We start from the raw sequence: 20,899 nt of genomic DNA, 5'->3' as shown, positions 1-20,899 counted from the left end.
TCTGGATGTTCTGCTACGGATACTACGAAACCTCCTCCCAGAAGGTAACAAGGAAAACAGGCCATGGAGAGGGTGTGTCATGTCCCAGATAATCTTGTGGACCCTGCTCAAGCAACGCTTCTGTGCTATGTCCTGGATGGGAGGGAGGGAACTGCCAATGATCTTTTCTGCCGTCCTCACCACTCTCTGCACCGCCTTCCTGTCTGAAGCAGGGATGCTTCCAAACCAGACTGTGATGCTGTACGACAGGATGCTCTCAATCGTCCCCCTGTAGAAAGTGGTCAGGATAGGAGAAGGAAGATGTGCTTTTCTCATGCGACGCAGAAAATGCAAGGAAATGGATTTATCTAAAGCAGGGTTTCTCAACCTTGGTAACAGCTTGAAGATGTGCGGATTTCAACTCCCAGAATTCCCCAGCCAACGATGCTGGTTGGGGAAGTCTAGGAGTTGAAGACCACACATCTTCAAGTTGCTAAGGCTGAGAAACCCTGGTCTAACAAAGAACACACAACCAAGTTGCCAGAAATCTCCACTACATTTTCATGCTTTAATTTAGCAGTGTGTGTCTTCCATCTGGTTGATTGACTGATATTTTGATTGTGCACAGATCATCTTTCATCCATTCAACCCCCGTGAGTTCTGCACCACTGGGAAACTTTAGGATTGCAAGATCCTTAGCCGTTTCACAGCCAGATCTAATTTTAAACGTCAGCAGTTTCTCCCATTTTTTGTGGGTGTTGGGAAGAATTCACACAAAGGCTGTCTCTCCTTCAGCGCATCTTGTATTTCTCTGTTCTTCCTTTACTGCTGAATTGCAGGTCCCCTCTTCAAGTTCTCAAGGCGTTTTGTGTGCTTTCTTTTTCCCTGTATAAAAATTAATTATCCTTGGTGGAGTTGATCATACCCTGAAAGAAGAAGGAGGCCTCGTTTCCCAAGCCACACGTTCTAAAAACTGCAGAGCTGGCATTAAGTAGAGAGTTTCTTTCCATCCATGACGATGTGGGGATCGTGATAATTTCTCTGTTATGGGTCAGCACGACAATCAGGTTGTAGGATTATCCTATCTGTGGGATTCCTATGATGCCACAGTAAAATCAATCTTGCGGTCAACTGGGAAAAAAAATAGCGGTTTATTTAGAACAATTATTAAAGAAGCACCTAACTTCATAGCCTATAGGGAAAAAATATGAAGTGAATAATTAGCATTAATCTGGTTAAGGAGGGACGCAGTGGCTCAGTGGGTTAGGACGGTGAGCTTGTCAATCAGAAGGTTGGCAGTTTGGCGGGTCGAATCCCGAGTGCCGCATAACAGAGTGAGCGCCTGTTACTTGTCCCAGCTTCTGCCAACCTAGCAGTTCGAAAGCACGTAAAAATGCAAGTAGAAAAATAGGGACCACTCCGGTGGGAAGGTAACAGCGTTCCGTGCACCTTTGGCGTCTAGTCATGCTGGCCACATGACCACGGACACGTCCTCGGACAAGCGCTGGCTCTTCGGCTTTGAAACAGAGATGAGCACCGGCCCCTAGAGTCGGAAACGACTAGCATGCATGTGCGGGGGAAACCTTTACCTTTACCTTTTAATCTGGTTAAAAAAATGAGGCTCCATCTGGCTGCAACAAACAGGACCCCCAATTCTTTGTCTATCCTTCATCCAAGAATTTTTGGCTAGCTGTGGTCTGTTCAAGTCCATGTGGTAAAAGGAACGTTGCATGTGAGAGAACCATCTTGGAAGAAAATTAGAGAAGCTGCTACAAAGCGTGGAAGCAATTGACAAACCTCCCTCCGGGTTTCAGTTGTAGAAATGGATTGTATTCATTTTGAAATTGTACGAATTATATTTTGGAATAACAGAATGACAGTGTTGGAAGGGACCTTGGAGGTCTTCTAGCTCAGCCCCCTGCTCAAGCAGGAGAACATATACCATTTCAGACAGATGGCTGTCTAATCTCTTCTTAAAAACCTCCGGTGATGGAGCACCCACAACTTCTGGAGGCAAGTGGTTCTACTGATTAATTATTCCTGCTCTCAGGAAATTTCTCCTTAGTTCTAGGTTGCTTCTCTCTTTGGTTAGTTTCCATCCGTTGCTTCTTGTCCTGCCTTCAGATGCTTTGGAGAATAGCTTGACTCCCTCTTCTTTGGGGCAACCCCTGAGATATTGGAACGCTGCTATCATGTCCCCCCTGGTCCTTCTCTTCATTAAACTAGACATACCCAAACCGTTCTTTGAATGTTTTAGCCTCCAGTCCCCTAATCATCTTTGTTGCTCTTTGCATTCTTTCTAGAGTCTCAACATGTTTTTTAGACAGAGACAAAGGCGATTTTCTTCTGCAGAGATCAAAAGAGTAAGCCTGGTTACTGAGCAGAGAGAGGAATGTTCCTACCGCTTAATCAAATAAAATGGTGACATGATGACACTAAAAGATTTGGGCAGCTTGGATCCACAGATTGTTCTTTAGGCTCACCTTTCTTTACAGAAGAAGAAGAAGCAGCAGAAGAAAAATCCTTCCATAGATGATTCTTCCATACTGCAGATTAAACTGTAAGTGCATAAAAGAAATCTTCCTAGGCAGTTAAAATAAAATATTGATGGAAAAAGAGAGAAACAGCAAAGAGGCTACTGTCAATGAAGAATGTACAGTTTATTTTGGATCACAGGAAGGTAATTAGGATATATCTGATTTGCTTTCCTCCTACATTGGAATGTCTTAATTTTCAGACTGTTTGAGAAGATTGTCAGGAATGGAAGTCAGTTCAAACATTATCAGAAAGAAAATTCAAACGACATCTACCTCAGCTAAGCACAAGTGATGTTAGGTGGGTTTGCTTTTTTTCCTGCTACCCCCATATTCCATGCTGATAAAAATTAGAAGAAGGATGTTGAGGAGATACCTCTGAATTGTGGGCAAATACTTGGCACTGAGTAGTTTTTTGTGAGTAAAATACAGGTCGACCTCGACTTACAACCACAATTGCTAAGCAAGACAATTGTTAAGTGAGTTTTGCCCCATTTTATGACCTTTCTGGCCAAAGTTGTCACTGTTAAGTCAGTAACACAGACGTTAAGCGAATCTAGCTTCCCCATTGACTTTGCTTGTCAAAAGGGGATCAAATGAGCACGCGACACTGCGACCGTCATAAATACAGGCCGGCTGCCAAGTATCCGAATTTTGATCAGGTGACCATAGGGGTGCTGCAACAGTTGTAAGTGTGAAAATCGGTCATAAGCCACCTTTTTCAGTGCCATTTTAAGTTCAGTTAATGATTATTTTTATTTTTATTTATTTTTATTTTAATTCCATTTATATCACGCCCTTCTCTGAAGACTCAGGGAGGCTTACAAGCTTAGCAGTAGCCTTCATTCTATGTATATGCCTGCTTCTTAGGGCTTTCACACACACCCCAAGCGGCATTATTACAAAGTCAGCTTAATTGCCCCAAACAATCTGGGTCCTCATTTTACCTACCTCGGAAGGATGGAAGGCTGAGTCAACCTTGAGCCTGGTGGGATGCGAACCTGCACTAATTGCAGGCAGCTGGTGTTACTTAAGGAGGCATTAGCCCACTGCTCCACCAAGGCGCTAAATGAATGGTTGTGAGGAAGATTTTTCCTTCAACAAAGGAAACATAACAGGACTAACCCACCACCAATACCAAAAGGACACACTCAGACTGAGGTCAAAGTACATGACACAGGAAATACAAAGCCTCAAACAGGAACAGGAAACAACCCCAAGAGCCCCAGAAGGTATAAAAGCCCACCACTCCCCACTACATGTGGTCGGTTTTTCCCAGAGCCATCTTCCTGTCTGGCTCTTCTCTTCAATAAACTGCAACCTTTTTTCTAAAGCAGTCTCCATTTTGATTCTTCCCAGCTTGGACTGGATCCTGAGGAAGATTTTTCTTTCAACAGTTGAAAGAAGTTGAGGACTACCTGTGGATACTTAGATCTGCAACTAGAGACCTATGTTTAGCCCATGTAGGGTTTGTAAATTGGCTGAAACGAATTTGGGAGGGTCCTGTTCAGCAGCCACCACCAGGCTGCTGAATTCTGCACCATCACTAAATGAACAGTTGTAACTTGTGAACTACCTGTAAACTGTACCTGTAAACTACCTCTAAAACTACTTGCGACCACCACTGAGCTCAAAATTTTCATCGTGAAGCCAGACGGTTGTTAAGTGAGTTTTGCCACATTTTACAACTTTTCTCCCCACAGTTGTTAAGTGAATCACTAGCAGTCATTAAGTTAGTAACATGGTTGTAAAGTGAATCTGGCTTCCCCTGCTTGAGTTTGCTTGTCAGAAGGTCTCAAAAAGGGATCAAGTCCTCCCCGATGTAAAGTGGGGCAGATTCCTCCTTTTTCCTCCGGAGGTCTAGCACCATCTCTTTCGTCTTGCCAATGTTTAGGTGCAAGTTATTGTTACAACACCATATGGATAGTTTTTGTACCTCCGCCCTGTATGCTGTCTCATCCCCACCTGTAATAAGACCCACCACGGTAGTATCATCTGCGAGCTTAATTATCGCAGTAGATGGGTCAGATGATACACAGTCATATGTGTACAAAGAATACAGGTAGGGGCTAAGAACGCAGATCCTCAGGCAATAAGCCGCTTAGCGCTTTAAAAGTTAATAACAGCACCTTAAATTCCACCCAGGAGATAATTGGCAGGCTATAGGGATCCTTCAGTGCATGCAGTAAATTTACCCCTTTGCACCAGTTAGCAAACTGTGTTTTGCACCAAGTGCAATTTCCAGACTGTCTTCAAGGGAAAATCTTCATCAAGCACATTGCAGCAGTCAGCAGTCAAGAGCTCCACTATCTTCGTCCTGTGGGAAGAATCCAGAGAAAGAAATATTTTGGGAAATGTTAAAAAGGCAGAATATCTTTATCAAAGAAGATCTGAAAGGCAAAAAAGCAAGCCCAGTTTTTTTAATAGCCCCAAGCAGAAACTAGGCAGAGGGCAGCTTTTAGAAATGCAAATTCAATAATCCATTCAGGAAGGTTGGGGCCAGAAAGCTAGAAGCTATGAGGTTAGGAAGAAAAAGACCTCTAAAATCTACATAAAGTAAAGGTAAAGTTTCCCCCGCACATGCGTGCTAGTCGTTTCCGACTCTAGGGGCCGGTGGTCATCTCCGTTTCAAAGCCGAAGAGCCAGCACTTGTCCGAGGATGTCTCTGTGGTCATGTGGCCGGCATGACTAGACGCCAAAGACGCACGGAACGCTGTTAGTTGTATAGCCCATCTATGCATTTAATAGCTCTTTAGGGTTTCAATCCCACTTGGCAAGTGTACATATGAAAGGTTTCCATTTTGCCTAACATTATTTTTCTGAGTTTCTGATGCCATTCCCAAAGTAAAATTTGGATAATAGGCTGAGCATGTTTTATTTTTGGCTGTTGTTGTTTTAAGGTAAAGGTTCCCCCGCACATGCGTGCTAGTCGTTTCCGACTCTAGGGGCCGGTGCTCATCTCCGTTTCAAAGCCAAAGAGCCAGCGCTTGTCCGAGGACGTCTCCGTGGTCATGTGGCTGGCATGACTGGACGCCAAAGGCGCACGGAACGCTGTTACCTTCCCACCGTAGTGGTCCCAATTTTTCTACTTGCATTTTTATGTGCTTTCGAACTGCTAGGTTGGCAAAAGCTGGAACGAGTAACAGGCGCTCACTCTGCTACGCGGCACTCGGGATTCGACCCGCGAAACTGCCAACCTTCTGATTGACAGGCTCAGCATCCCAACCCACTGAGCCACCGCGTCCCTTAAAATCTACATACCCCCACCCAAACTCCAAAAGACATGATCTTTGGGGACATAATAGGATTAACCCTAACCAATACCAAACTTAGGTCAAAGTACAAAGTACATGACACAGGAAATACGAAGCCTCAAACAGGAAGAGGAAACAACCTCAAAAGCCCAAGAAGGTATTGGCTTGTTTCAATATAGTTTCTGAATGTTTCGTTACCGAACTAGGTAACAGCATCAGCAGGATTTTCTTGTCCTATTTTCCTGTCCTATTTTCCTTAGTTTATAAATGTCTTGTGTGCCAGGTATTCTGGGAGTTGAAGTCCACAAGTCTTAAAGTGGCCAAGTTTGAAGACCCCTGGTTTAAGGTCTCTTTTCAGAACTCCGCATACTGCCATAGCCCCAGTATCCACAAAGTGCTTCAGATACATATCCTCAATGCCCCCAGTGGTGAAAATAACATTTGCTCCTGCTAGCCAGGATCTTCTGGTTTTTTTTCTTTTTCTTTAGTGATGTCAGCCTCTCTCTGTCTAATCCAGGGGTAGGCAACCTCAGCTCTTTTATGACTCATGGACTTCAACTCCCAGAATTCCTGAGCCAGCTGGCTCAGGAATTCTGGGAGTTGAAGTCCATGAGTCATAAAAGAGCCAAGGTTGCCTACCCCTGGTCTAATCTGATCCAGTTTTTGTGGGTCAGTGATTTCCACCAAGCTTCATCTTAGTTTTCTATAGGCTGAAATCGAGGCATGTAATTCTTCTTCTCTTAGGCCAGGGGTCTTCAATCTTGGCAACTTTAAGACTTGTGGACTTCAACTCCCAGAATTCCTCAGCCAGCTGGCTGAGGAATTCTGGGAGTTGAAGTCCACAAGTCTTAAAGTTGCCAAGTTTGAAGACCCCTGTTTTAGGCATATCTTGGGAGCCCATAACAACAATGAAATGCCTATCCATTAACAAGAATGGCATGAAAGCCAACTTGGCCCAATCGCCAGGAGACTGAGAGTTCTAGTCTCACCCTAGATATGAAAGGCAGCTGGGTAACTTCGGGCCAGGCCCTCTTTCTCGGCCCAATTCACCTCACAGGGTTGTTGTTGTTGTTGCTGCTGCTGTGGACAAAATAGAAAGAAGGATAGATTAGATTAGATAAGTTTGCTGCCTTGAGCTGTTTGTAAAAATAATAAAGAGGCGGGAAATCAATTAATTAATTAATTAAATGCCAAAGCGAATGCGTCTGCCTCCATGGCCCTGAGCAATGCTCACGTTTCATCTCCTTCCCTCCCTTCCAGTAATCCTTAATGAGGACATGTTCTTATTGCTTCTTCCTCCCTTCACGTCCCACTCAGTTCTCCCCCTCCCCGCCATTTCGTGATACGAACAAGATGTCTGCCTCTGACAACAGCATCCATATGCTATTTATCTTGTCAAAACGCCTTCCCTCTGTTCACATCTCCCATTTTGTTCTCATTAATAGCGATTATGGAGAGAGAGAGAGAGAGAGAGAGAGAGAGAGAGAGAGAGAGAGAATGGGGCTAAATGCTGACTTTGGAATAATTTATCCAAATGTCGAAGCACATAAAAGGCGTTATCCTTTCGCTTCTGTCAAGACTCAGTTTCTCCATTTGATTTCATTTTAAGCCTTTGACCCAGAGCTATATACACAAACTTACCGCCTTTGTGTAACAGTCTAGTGGAATAATATCTTCCTAACAGTCATAGAGAAGAAAATGTGCCTCATTTTTAATGCGACAATTTTTTTTTAAAACCAGGATGTTTTTAATTCTAATTTCCATTTTCAGCTTAGTATGTTGGGTTCACCCAACTTGTGTTGATGATTTACAGTCCAGTGAGTTGTATACAAAGATGATCAGGGGTCTGGAGGTTAGACCATAGAATGACCTAGGTATGTCAAAGAGAAGAATTAGAGGGGAAATGATAGTTATCTTCCAGTACTTGATGGGCCTGTCAAAGAGGAATTGACCTATTCTCAAAAGTGCCTGAGGGGAAGACAAGAAGTAACTGGTGGAAGATCATATGAAGAATGGCTGTGGAACTTGGGTTTGGCTAGTCTAAAGAAAAGAAGAAATAGGGGAGACATGATAGCAGTATCCCAGTATTTGGGGGGCTGCCACAAAGAAGAGGGGATCAAATTGCTCTCCAAGGCACCAGTAAGCAGGACAAGAAGCAATTAATAAAAGCAACTAATAAAAGAGAGAAACAACCTGGAATTAAGGAGTAGCTTCCTAACAGTGAGGACAATTAACCAGTGGAACAGCTTGCCTCCAGAAATCGTGGGCGTTCCGTCACTGGAGATTTTTAAGAAGAGACTTGACATTCACCTGTCTGAGATGGTGTAGGTTCTCCTACTTGAGCAGGGGACTGGACTAGAAGACCTCCAAGGTCCCTTCCAGATTCTATTCTATTCTGTTCTATTCTATTCTATTCTATTCTATTCTATTCTATTCTATTCTATTCTATTCTATTCTATTCTATTCTATTCTATTCTATTCTATTCTGTTCTGTTCTGTTCTGTTCTGTTCTGTTCTATTTTATTCCATTCCATTCCATTCCATTCCATTCCATTCCATTCCATTCCCTATTCTATTCTATTCTATTCTATTCTATTCTATTCTATTCTATTCTATTCCATATTTTCTATTCTATTCTATTCTATTATTCTATTCTATTCTATTCTATTCTATTCTATTCTATTCTATTCTATTCTATTCTATTCTATTCTATTCTATTCTATTCCATATTTTCTATTCTATTCTATTCTATTCTATTCTATTCTATTCTATTCTATTCTATTCTATTCTATTCTATTCTATTCTATTCTATTCTATTCTATTCTATCATTAAAGAGATGTCTAAGCTAGAATTAAAGAGAAGTTTCCTATCAGTGAACAATTAATGTGAAAAAAATTAATGAGTGAAACCGCTTATTTCCAGAAGGAAAAGGGTCTACTCCCTATGAAAATTAGAAACATTTCCTTACTTGAAAGATCTGAGTTACTCTAAGGATTGATCGGGGCTCACAGTTCATTGTTGCTGTTGTTTCTGGGGTGTTTGCCAATAAAAGCTGACTCTTTCAACATTTTTACCAAGTTTCAGAATATGTTAATTCTTTAAAAGAGAGAAGGGGGGGGGGAGAGAAGAAAACTGAGAAAGGAATTTGAACAGGTAGTCCTTGATTTACAACAATTCATTTAGGGACCGTTCAAAGTTACAACAGCACTGAAAAAAGTGACTTATGTCCTTTTTTTCAGCTACAACCTTTACAGCATCCCCATGAATCACGGGAACATAACTCAGATGCTTGGCAACTGGTTCACATTTATGACCGTTGCTCTTTCCCAAGGTCCCGTGATGACCTTTTGGTGACCTTCTGACAAGCAAAGTCAATGGAGAAGCCAGATTCACTTAACAACGGCGTTTCTAACTTATCAACTGTAGTGACCCACTTAACAATTGAGGCAAGAAAGGTCGTACAATGGGGCGAAACTCACTTAACAAACGTCCCTCTTAACAACAGAAATTTTGGGCTCAGTTGTGGTCATAAGACGAGGACCGCCTGTATTGGCTGTCATCTTGACAAGCCAGTCGTCAAAAATCACCATCCGGGATGTGAATTGAGATCTCTGTCTGCTCAAAGGCAATCTGAATTCTCATGGCATGAGGGCGGTTTTTAGAGAATGATTTTTTTTGCCTTCCTGATGTTTGCCCATAAAAATTTAATAAGACACCGACTTGTCAGTACACACTCTGAGTAGCTGTTTATGGCACGTTGTCCCGCAAAAAAGCCATCTATCGTGTTATTTGCCTTTTTTATTTTTCATAGCACTTTTATGCACTGGTGAACTCTTGTAGCCTTTGTGTATCTAAGAGCAGAGGTCACCAACCTTTGTCGCTTGGCGGACCGGAGGAAAAGGGAGGGGGAAGCATCTTATATGTGGGCGTGCCGCAAACGGGGTGGTGCTAGCACCCGCGTGATACTCACTAGCCCTGCCCCATTCTTGTATGGCACAGAGCCTTATTTCTGTGCCCTGCGGTGTGGAGGTGGCCGTTTTTGCACCTTGCAGCATGGTGGTGGCCCATTTTTGCATCCCGCAGTATGGTGGCACCCTCTTTTTGCACCCCGTGGCACAGCATCCTGTTTTTGCACCCCGTGGCCACAGCGCTAGTGCAAGTGAGGGTGTGTGTGTGTGCACATGCCCCGTGGCCAGCAGGCCATGCCCACTACTGTACCGCGGTCCACAGATTGGGGAGCCCTGCCTAAAAGGATGAAATTGGTGCCCATTAATTGTAGAAGAATAAAGCATTGTAGAAAAAGGGGGATTGTCATCTTATTATCATCATTATAATGCTCATCAATTGGTTAATAATTAGTTAATCTAAGCTTAAAGTTAAGTTAAATTACTTACAGGCTGTCCTGGGACTTACAACCAGTTGTTAAGTGACCATTCAAAATTGTAACAGCACTGGAAAAAGTGACGTACGACCATTTTTCAAACTTATGACCATTGCAGCATCCTCATGATTACATGATCAAAACTCCGCAACTGACTCATATTTATGACCGTTGTAGTGTCCTGGGATCATGCAATCCCATTTTGTGACCTTCTGACAATCAAAGTCAATGGGAAAGCCAGATTCACTCAATAGCCTTGTTACTAACTTAACAACTGCAGTGATTCATTTAATAACTGTGGCAAGAAAGGTCGCAAAATGCGACAAACCTCATTTAACAAAGGTCTCGCTTAGCAACAGAAATTTTGGGCCTAAATCGTGGTTGTAAGTCACGGATTACCCATAACCTGTCTCAATTCTGTTAAAGACAGAAAAATAGTGTGCTGATTTTAATTTCTTGAAATCGGGCACAATATTGCCCACAGATCAGAGGAAAGGTTAAACCTGCAAATCTGTTCGCAGTTCAGGAAATGACTTCCTGTGTTTCTTATATTTGTACTGTATTCCATGTTTATTGTTGGTTCTTTCATTTTGATCGGGATCCATGGTCGGTAGTGACAGCAGAATGTCAGCTATTTCTAGATTTTGCATTTTAAACAGAAAACAACCTTTTCACCCGGATGATGATACACACCAGAATGGGCACCCAAGCAGCTTCAAACTTACAGTCATTTTTAATTCATAAGGCCTATCTGTGTCCTTTGCACTGTTTCATCCATGAGTGAACCATGTCTTTTCTAAAAGACTGGGCTTTAAATGAATGAAGATTGTATGGGTTTTGTACAAATATTGGGGGATTAAAGCAGAACCCAGATATCTTTTCTAAAAACGGTTTGAACACAGAAATCTTTTTATGAAAGTGGTTTGAACCTAGAAATACATTTTTTAAATGTTTTGAAGCTAGAAATCCTTTTTGAAAATGGTCTGAATTCGGAAATATTTTTTGAAAGCGGTTTGAATCCCCAAATCCTTTCTAAAAATGATTTTCTTATCATGAAGATAGACTATAAGTCATGGACTAGTAGACCTTCAAGGACCCTTCTTATTCGTACTATGATCTCGAACTCAGCAGGATTGGTAAAGAGAAGTTAGATCAATGGGGACAAAAGGCTGGGTCTTTTAATTTTCTCTTTGTAGTTATTTGCTATGAGCTTATACATTAATTTTCCCTTTTCCCTTTCTATTTAATTGGTGAGCAGTAAATGAGGAGGCTTCGTTTGCCAAACGAGATCTGGCACGTCATGAAATATTTGCTTTGAAGAGTAAAGGGAACGCGGCAAGGTGCAAGCACATATTTTCCCCCCTTCAAGACAATGATTTGAAGGGGGCGAAGAATTTGATGTTATAGAATATTTCAGGAGAGGTGAAAAGTGCAGGACGGATTCTTCAGAGCATACAATAGCCTGCCGAAATAAGCAGCGAAGAAAGCAATGCTGTGTAGTGCCTAAACTGTACATAGAGACAATTGACACGGGAGGGTAGTAAATGAACTAGGTTTTTTTGAAATAGGAAATGGTGCCTTGCTTGACGATGAGTTTTTATGTTGATTGGCCAGAATGATTGGCTGTAAGGACTATTACATATTTTCCAGAAAGAAATAATATCCAAAGAAAGAAATTTCATCCAAGGGGAAGAAAAAGAAAGAGAAAGAAAGAAAGAAAGAAAGAAAGAAAGAAAGAAAGAAAGAGAGAGAGAGAGAGAGAGAGAGAGAGAGAAAGAGAGAGAAAGAAAGAAAGAAAGAAAGAAAGAAAGAAAGAGGGAGGGAGGGAGGGAGGAAGGAAGGAAGGAAGGAAGGAGAGAGGGAGACAGAAAGAAGAGAAGGAGAGAAGGAGAGGAAGGAAGAGGAAGGGGGAAGGAAGAAACAGGAAGAGAAGAGAAGGGAAGGGAGGGAGGGAGGGAGGAAGAGGTGAAGGAGAAGGAAGGAGAGAAGGAGGAAGGGAAGGCGGAAGGGAAGGAAGGAAGGAAGGAGAAGGAGATGGAGGAGAAGAAGAAGAAGAGGAAATCAAAGATAGGAAAAAGAACAGATGAGCAAAGCTCTGCTTTTCTTTTCTGCTTACACAACATGGCGGCATTGATGCTATCAACTATGCAGAAGAAAGTGTGTGCATCAGTTCTTTTCTAACTCAGCTGACTCACCAACTCCGGCGAGTGACCCCCGAGAGCTCTGCAGTGCCCAAACCATCTGCCAGAATCCAGTCTGAAACGGCCGGGATCTCTGGAGACCGTGGCAGGAGGGGAAAGCAGTGAGCTGGAGGAAGGGGACCACACATGGATGCTTCGATGGGGACTCAAGGGACGGAAGGGAAATCACAGTTTAACCCGTGCGTGCCGAGAACAAGCATCCCATCCCGGATGCCCTTGAACGAGAGGTGAAGAACTCTCTCTTCCTCTCTTCCTGCAGACCCAAATCTTCATCATCATCCTTCAGGTTCCTCCATGCCTCTTTGAGTTGAGAGATGGATTTTATACGGTGGCTGTAAGGAGTGAAGTTGGCGTGACACCACTTCACGGAGAGGGACCAGAACATCAAGAAAAATCTATAGCATCACCTGATTTTTTCCCCCCTAACTGTTGGGCCTTTTTTTCTTTGTTTGTTTTGTTTGCATGCCCTCACTTCTCTCTTTTGAATCTTCATCCACAATGAAGACAGACTGAATAATCAGTGTTTTTTCTGTGGTCCTTTGTTTGTACGAGTGGTCCAGACGTTGCTTTCTGCTAAGATGTTTTGGGATGTTTTACAATACGCTGAATTAAGTGGGCCTGGCTGGGCTCACATCTGAAATGCTAATCCACAAACTTCTAACCAAATCTGACCCTTCCCTTCCCTTCCCTTCCCCTCCCCCTTTCTTTCTTTCTTTCTTTCTTTCTTTCTTTCTTTCTTTCTTTCTTTCTTCCTTCCTTCCTTCCTTCCTTCCTTCCTTCCTTCCTTCCTTCCTTCCTTCCTTCCTTCCTTTCCTTTCCTTTCCTTTCCTTTCCTTTCCTTTCTTCTTTTGTCTGTCCGTCTTCCCCTTTGATAAAGTTAGCACGTTCCACAAACTTACATCCCAGTTCTTTATCTGGGGTAGGGTGGGGTGGAGGTGTTGTGCAAATATGGTGACCTGTTTTCTCTACTTGCATCACACTGTTGCTTGCTCATTCTGTCCCAGTTTCTGAACCTCTCTCTGATTTTCCTCCTCATCTTGTCTTTCTCACCCCTTCCATATGCAAACTGTTCTTCAAAAGCCTTCCATAGGTTTGTGTTTTATAGTAAAGTAGCTACTGGACAGCTCTGTTCAGAGCCGTCACTGGCCTCTTCAAATGGAGTTTGCAATAAGCCAACCAAATCTGCAGCACCCATAGGAATGCATTAAAAAGTGTGGTTGCCACTGTTGTGATTCAGGGTCAGCCTGTGGGTTCGGCAGTTGGGTCGGACGACTCAGAGGAGGAGGAGGAGGGGGGTGTTGAAGAGCTTGCTGAGGGGATTGGACAGCTTGATGAGAGCCCCCAGCCAGGCTCCTCTCATCTGGTCACGACGCAGAACCAGCTGTGTGAGCCTGACAGCGTGGATGAAGATGACCCACAGCTGGCCCTGTTCAAGGACGCCCGATGCAGGAGGCAGTCAATCAGGAGTAAACAGAGGAAGGCAATGGGGCTCCTCGGAAGGAGGCAGAGAGAAGCCACACCCTGAACTGTATTTAAGGGGGAATGCGTGGGAGGGCTGGTTTGCTGAAGGCAACCGCTTGAAAAGCTCCTGTTTCTTGGTTCGTGTCTCGTTCTATTTGTTTTGTAGCAATAAATTTGGCAGGCGTAATTCCAGCCTCTTGCCTTCTTGTAAAAGGGGTTGTCCCTGCCTTTTCTGCAGGGCCGGTAGCCGGCTGGTACAGAACAGCCACAATACGGAAAAAAAATCCTGAGATTCTGGAAAGAGTGCAGAGAAGAGCAACAAATGAGATTCGGGGACTGGAGGATAAAACCTACAACGAACAGTTGCAGGAACTGGATATGTCTATTTTATTTTTATTTTTTTTAATTTTAATTCCATTTATATCCCGCCCTTCTCCGAAAACTCAGGGCAGCTTACAAGCTTAGCAGTAGCCTTCATTCTATGTATATGCCTGCTTATTAGGGCTTTCACACACACACCCCAAGCGGCATTATTACAAAGTCAGCTTAATTGCCCCCAACAATCTGGGTCCTCATTTTACCTACCTCGGAAGGATGGAAGGCTGAGTCAACCTTGAGCCTGGTGGGATGCGAACCTGCACTAATTGCAGGCAGCTGGTGTTACTTAAGGAGGCATTAGCCCACTGCTCCACCAAGGCTCTAGTCTCACAAAGAGAAGACTAGGGGCAGTGGTGGGATTCAGCCGGTTCGCACCACTTCATCAGAACTAGTAGCTAATTTTTTGTTGTCCAGGTCCAGAATGGACTTCTGGAAGTGGCATCCACACAGAGAACCAGTTGATCACCTATTTGAATCTCACCATTGACTAGGGGTGATATGATAGCAGTGTTCCAATATCTAAGGGGCAGCCACATAGAAGAGAGAGTCAACCTATTCAATTTATTTTAGGCAAGAAAAACGAAATGTGCAGGTATAGAATAGGTGGTGCCTGGCTTAATATTAGTAACTATGAGAGGGATCTTGGAGTCCTACTGTACAATCACTTCAATATGAGCCAGCACTGTGCTGCAGCTGCCAAAAAAGCCAATGCAGTCCTAGGCTGCATTAACAGAGGGATAGAATCAAGATCATACAGAGTGTTAACTCCACTTTACAATGCCTTGGTAAGACCACACTTGGAATATTGCACCCTGTTTTGGTCGCCACTATGTAAAAAAAGATACTGAGACTCTAGAAAGAGTGCAGAGAAGAGCAACAAGGATGATTAGGGGACTGGAGACTAAAACATATAGGGAACGGTTGCTGGAATTGGGTATGTCTAGTTTAATGAAGAGAAGAATGAGGGGTGACATGATAGCAGTCTTCCAATATCTCAGGGGCTGCCCCAAAGAAGAGGGAGTCAAGCTGTTCTCCAAAGCGCCCGAAGGCAGGACAAGAAGCAACAGATGGAAACTAACCAAGGAGAGAAGCAACCTAGAACTAAGGAGAAATTTCCTGATAACAATTAACCAGTGGAATGGCTTGCCTTCAGAAATTGTAGGTGCTCTATTACTAGAGGTTTTCAAGAAGAGACTGGACAGCCATTTGTCTGAAAGGGTATAGGGTTTCCTGCCTGAGCAGGGGGTTGGACTAGATGACCTCCAAGGTCCCTTCCAACTCTGTTGGTTTGTAAAAATGGTCTTTGGTTCCTGGCTCGGAAGAACGCGACATCGAGAAAAGGGAAGTCCGGGAAGACTTGACCTTGATGAAATAATGGTTTGCTTTCTGCAAAGCTCACTCCAAAGGAGTTAATCCTTTTTAAGGCATCCTGTGTCACTCATTGTGCCTAAAGAAAAAAAAAGAAAGAAGAGTTAGAGCCAGAGAGCCAAGCCAACTTCTTTTTTTAAGCTGTACCCTTTTGAAAACTGCTGCTTAAAGATAAATCGAAATGCCAGCGCTGAAATTGCTCATGTTAGACCCTAAGGGAACCTGCCCTGTCATCTTGCATTAGCTGCTGCTTGACCAAAACCCCAAAGCAGAGAGTAGGCTGAAGCTTAAAAAAAGAAAAGAAAAAGAAAGAAAGAAAGAAAGAAAGAAAGAAAGAAAGAAAGAAAGAAAGAAAGAAAGAAAGAAAGAAAGAAAGAAAAAGAAAGGCTGGGAGACAGAAGCTCATCTTTTCGTTGCTGTCATCTTCCATCTCTGACAGTTCTTCTTCCGTTATTCTCTGTCCGGGTTCCGAGTTTTATCTCGTTTTTGGGGGGGTTTTTTGGACCGCGGCTTTAAAATATCAAGAATGGTTGCATCCTGCAGGTTCACAGTCCGTTGCACATGGTTGTGAGGCAAGAGTCTAAAAACGAAGCCCTGCCACAAGGAGTGGAAGAGATTGGAAATACTTAGCGTTGGAAGAGAAGACGAAGAGTTGGGGGGGTGGAATAGGACAGCAGAGTCTGAAAACCTGAAAAGAATTCATAAAAAAGACGATCAAAACATATGAAGAAGAGTCGCAGGTTGCCACGCTCAGCCGTTCCTTGATTCGGGCAAGCCGTTTGTATATAACGAGAGGGCAAAACCCACTCCCTTCTACCACTGGTGATGTTACCTAGTTGGGTAGTGAAACATCTGCAGGAAAATAACCAAGCTCAGAGAGCACCAAGGACCCCAAAGTTGAAGAAAGGCAGTTTTTGATTCAATGTAAATAAGAATTCTTCATTTTCTGGATGTTTAGCTCACGCTTTCGCTAACCTGTAAGAAATTGGCCGCATCTTCTCCCTATGAATGCCTTCAAGGAAATGCTAGATGGCCACCTCTTTCAGCAGCATGTTTGCAAAGAGCTGAACTTGATGACTATCCTTGGTCTCTTCGCTTCTTTGTAAATCAGATCAATTTATCCAGTGCAGTCGAGCTGAAGTCCACAACATTCCACCTGGTTGCCTGAAGAATATGGTACCATCTTTTTCACTCATCAAAGCAATATGGATGCTCAGATGCTTTGCCCTATCCAAAGAACATGCACATTTTGAGCAAGTCTTATCCTACCCAAGGAACCAAATCCTCTTCTGGAATCCAAGGATGCTAATGGCTCTCTAGTACCTCTTACAGAAGACCAAGCATGCTTCACCTCTTCAAATTCAGGAGGTACAACCAGAAGCTACAATGTACCATCCACTCTTAGGCCACGATTTCAACAATTTTTCTTTGCAGAGCTGCAGTGGCGCATTGATTAGAATGCAGTAAAGGTAAAGGTTCCCCCACACATGCGTGCTAGTTGTTTCCAACTCTAGGGGCCGGTGCTCATCTGCGTTTCAAAGCTGAAGAGCCAGCGCTTGTCTGAGGACGTCTCCGTGGTCATGTGGCCGGCATGATGCTGTTACCTTCCCACCGTAGTGGTCCCTATTTTTCTACTGGCATTTTTATGTGCTTTCGAACTGCTAGTTTGGCAGAAGCTGGGACAAGTAACAGGCGCTCACTCCGCTACGCGGCACTCGGGATTCGACCCGCCAAACTGCCGACCTTCTGATCAACAAGCTCAGCGTCCTAACCCACTGAGCCACCGCGTCCCTTCTTAGAATCCAGTATTACAGACTAAATCTGAATTCCCACTGCCAGCAGTTTGATCCTGACTGGCTCAAGGTTGACTCAGCCTTCCATCCTTCCGAGGTTGGTAAAATGAGGACCCAGTTTGTTGGGGGTGATATGCTGACTCTGTCAACCACGTAGAGAGGGCTGTGAAGTTCTATAAGCCTAAGCGCTATTGCTATTAATTCAAAATTTAAGCAAGAAGGATCAATTCCTTCAAATAAGCTTTTTTGTGTAGAGGGGAAAACAAGAGAATGTCAGCAAAAATGATAAGGAAACTAATATGGTGGGATAGAGTTTACCTGTGTTGAGCTTAGTCTCCAGACTTGTCTCTCACCCGCGCAGGTGGAAAGTGGTGTCAAGTGTGTCATAAATTTGCAATCCTTGCATTGCCTCAAGAGTCCCAATTCCAGCCCTCCATGAATTCCATTGACCCTTGTCTAGTGCTGATTTAGCTTTGACTGTTTGATGACTAGATTCTTGTATAGAGATAGCAATAATAAACCCTTTTGTGCTTCGAACTCAACAAATGTTCTTGATTATTTGTGCCTGACATCAACCAAGTACAAGGACTGAGAAGATGTCCTTGTAGAGAAATCAGAATCCATGGAAACAGCTGAATCCATGGGAACTGCATTTCCCATAGATCAGAAGTCAGCAGCATGACAACTGCTAATGCCAGGCTACCTACTGGCGACATAAACAAATGTCCACAGTTCTTCAAATCCGAGGACAAATGGGCAACATTTGTGAGAATGCCAACTCTTTCTGGGGTTTCGGTAATGATGCCTGTCAGAAGGCTGGAATTTTGCAAGACCTGTAAGATTTTGGCAAGGAATCACTGCTGTTGTCCGAAGTCCTTTGAGATGTTTATTTTTTTGGAAATTTGGGGTTTGGGCAGTTTTGGGACACCATGCAAAAGGAAACCTAGGAAGTGATAAGTTCCCAACTTTCATTATTGTGCCAATGGTACATATCAGGCTTCTAATGTGAAGCTAATGTTTTCCAGGAAAGTTGGAGTTGTAATCCCCAAATTCTCAGTCAAAACTCTTTCATTGGAAGGGGTCTTCAAAATGAGCACAGCAAGACAACAATAGCAGTAGCAGAATTGTATACTGCTCCATAGTGCTTTACACCTGTCTCTAAGCAGTATACAGAGTCTGCATCTTGCCCCCAACAATCTGGGTCCTCACTTTACCAACCTCAGAAGGATGGAAGGCTGAGTCAACCCTGAGCTGGTTAGGATCGAACACCTGGCAGTGAGCAGAGTCAGCCTGCAATGCTGCACTTTGACCACTGCACCACCACAGCAAAGATGACTTTGGGCCAGGTGGTGTCTCCCAGCTGAACAAGGTGCAGGACTGTGGAGTTTGATAGAGAAATCCATGACTAAAGAAGATGGTAAGTGGCATTCTTCGAACGTGCTGAAACGGACACTGGACAGTCATCTGTCAGGGACCTCAGAGCTGGACCTTTTCCTGTTGTAGGACCTTCCACCTGGAACGTTGTACTCTGAGAATTGGCGAGCCTCAATTTTGCTTGGTTTGAAGAACATGTTTTTGCTTCTCCAGGTATAGAACTGGAAGATTAATAGGTGGGTCCTTGGTGGTCTCTGAGCATGGTTGTTTTCTTGCAGACGTTTCATTACCCAACTAGGTAACATCATCAGTGCTAGAAGGGAGTGAGGTTTGCTCTCTGTTTATATACTAGTGACTTGCCCCATCAGGAACCACAAAAACTGTCCCACCAACAACAACAGGGCAAGACAGTTATTATATATAAACAAGGAGCAACCCCACTCCCTTCTAGCACTGTTGATGTTATCTAGTTGGGTAATGAAAGGTCTGCAGAAGGCAGCTGAGCTTGAGAGCATCAAGATCCCACAGTCATTCTCCTCCTCCTCCTCCTCCTCCTCCTCCTCCTCCTCCTCCTCCTCCTCCTCCCTGTAAACCCCACTCCCTTCTAGCCCTGATGATCTTACCTAGTTGGGTAATGAAATGTCTACAGAAAACAGTCAGACGTGAGAGTACCAAGAATCTACAAATATTCCCTTCCACCAGATTAATGGGTCCCATGAAATGGGTACTACTATAATAATTGCTCTTGTCCTCAGATGCCACTATATATCTTCTTGTTGTTATTTTTGCTTTCTATTGAATTTCGCTTTTATGTTAACCACTCTTGACATAAATGAAGAAACGCACAAACAAGTTTCCTGATTACGGAATTTTACTCGCTTGTTAATGCGCCTCCCAAGTGCTACAGTTCTTATGACTTTGCTGTCTTGAAAGTCTGGAGGGAGGATAAAATATAATTGGGTTTTGGCAAATGATGGATGACAATTTTACCTAACTGAGTGATAATTATGAAAAAAAGAAAAACTGGGAGTGTAAACCTAAAGTATGCTATCTTTTTGGACGTCATAGGAGTTAAAATAATGAGAGAAACACCCTCACAGTTAACATTAATTCTATAAGGAAAAAACAACAGCTAGAGAGCTTGTGGCAATAGATAAAAATGGATGCATATTGTCAAATACGTTAAGTCATAATTTAGCCAGTGGGAAGACTAAAAATAAACAGCTTTGCAGGCAAAAATTCTTTCTGCTGCTGTACTCATACAGAGATTTACTTAATGCAAAAAAAAAAAAAAAGATTTCCAGAAAGGGGAATTTGGTTTAACACACAGTGAAAACAGAAGGGAAAAAATGGTGGGTTATAAAATATTGACCTAATTTACTTACTTTTATCAGACATGGGCTGGACGTGGATTTTCAACGCAATTCCTTATTGATGGAATAAGTCAAGTGAAATGATAATAGCGCTTTATATTGTACTGGTGAAGCCCCATTTGAAATACAGGTAGTCCTTGACTTACGACCGCAAATGAGCCCAACATTTCTGTTGCTAAGTGAAACGTTTGTTAAGTAAATTGGTTTTTTTTTTTAGAGGAAGAAACCATTCTGGCAACTCTATTGAGGAATCGAAACCATAAAGTTTGAGGAGTTTCAGCTTTTCTACCATCAAAAAATCTCCAGACTTGCCACAGCCTTTCTACTGTACTGTGATTTTATTTTTTCCTTGAAAATTGGGTTTTGGAAAAATTACAGGTAATCCTTGACTTATGGCCATGATGTAAGACAACATTTCTCTTGTAAGCGGGACACTTATGTAAATTTTGCCCCATTTTATGATTTTTCTTGCCACTTTTCTTGTTAAGTGAATCACTGCAGTTGGCTGTTGCCACACTTGTTAAGTGAATCACATGGTTGTTAAATGAAGCTGGCTTCTCCCTTGATTTTGCTTTTCACTTGATCCCGGGACGCTGCAACTGCATAGCTGGCTGAGGAATTCTGGGAGCTGAAGTCCTCAAGTCTTAAAGTTGTCAAGCTTGCAGACCCCTCAGTATTCACTAGCCATCTCCTCAAAGAGCTTGAAAAGAAGGAACATACTGGAAGAACTGAACAAAAATGCCAAAATATGACATAAGCCAAAATAGTACTCCCTCCCCCCACAAACATACCTAACAAATTT

The sequence above is a fragment of the Vipera ursinii genome (assembly GCF_947247035.1).
Source record: "Vipera ursinii genome assembly, chromosome: 3".
NCBI classification, from domain to species: domain Eukaryota; kingdom Metazoa; phylum Chordata; class Lepidosauria; order Squamata; family Viperidae; genus Vipera; species Vipera ursinii.
This window is presented reverse-complemented; position numbering follows the sequence as displayed.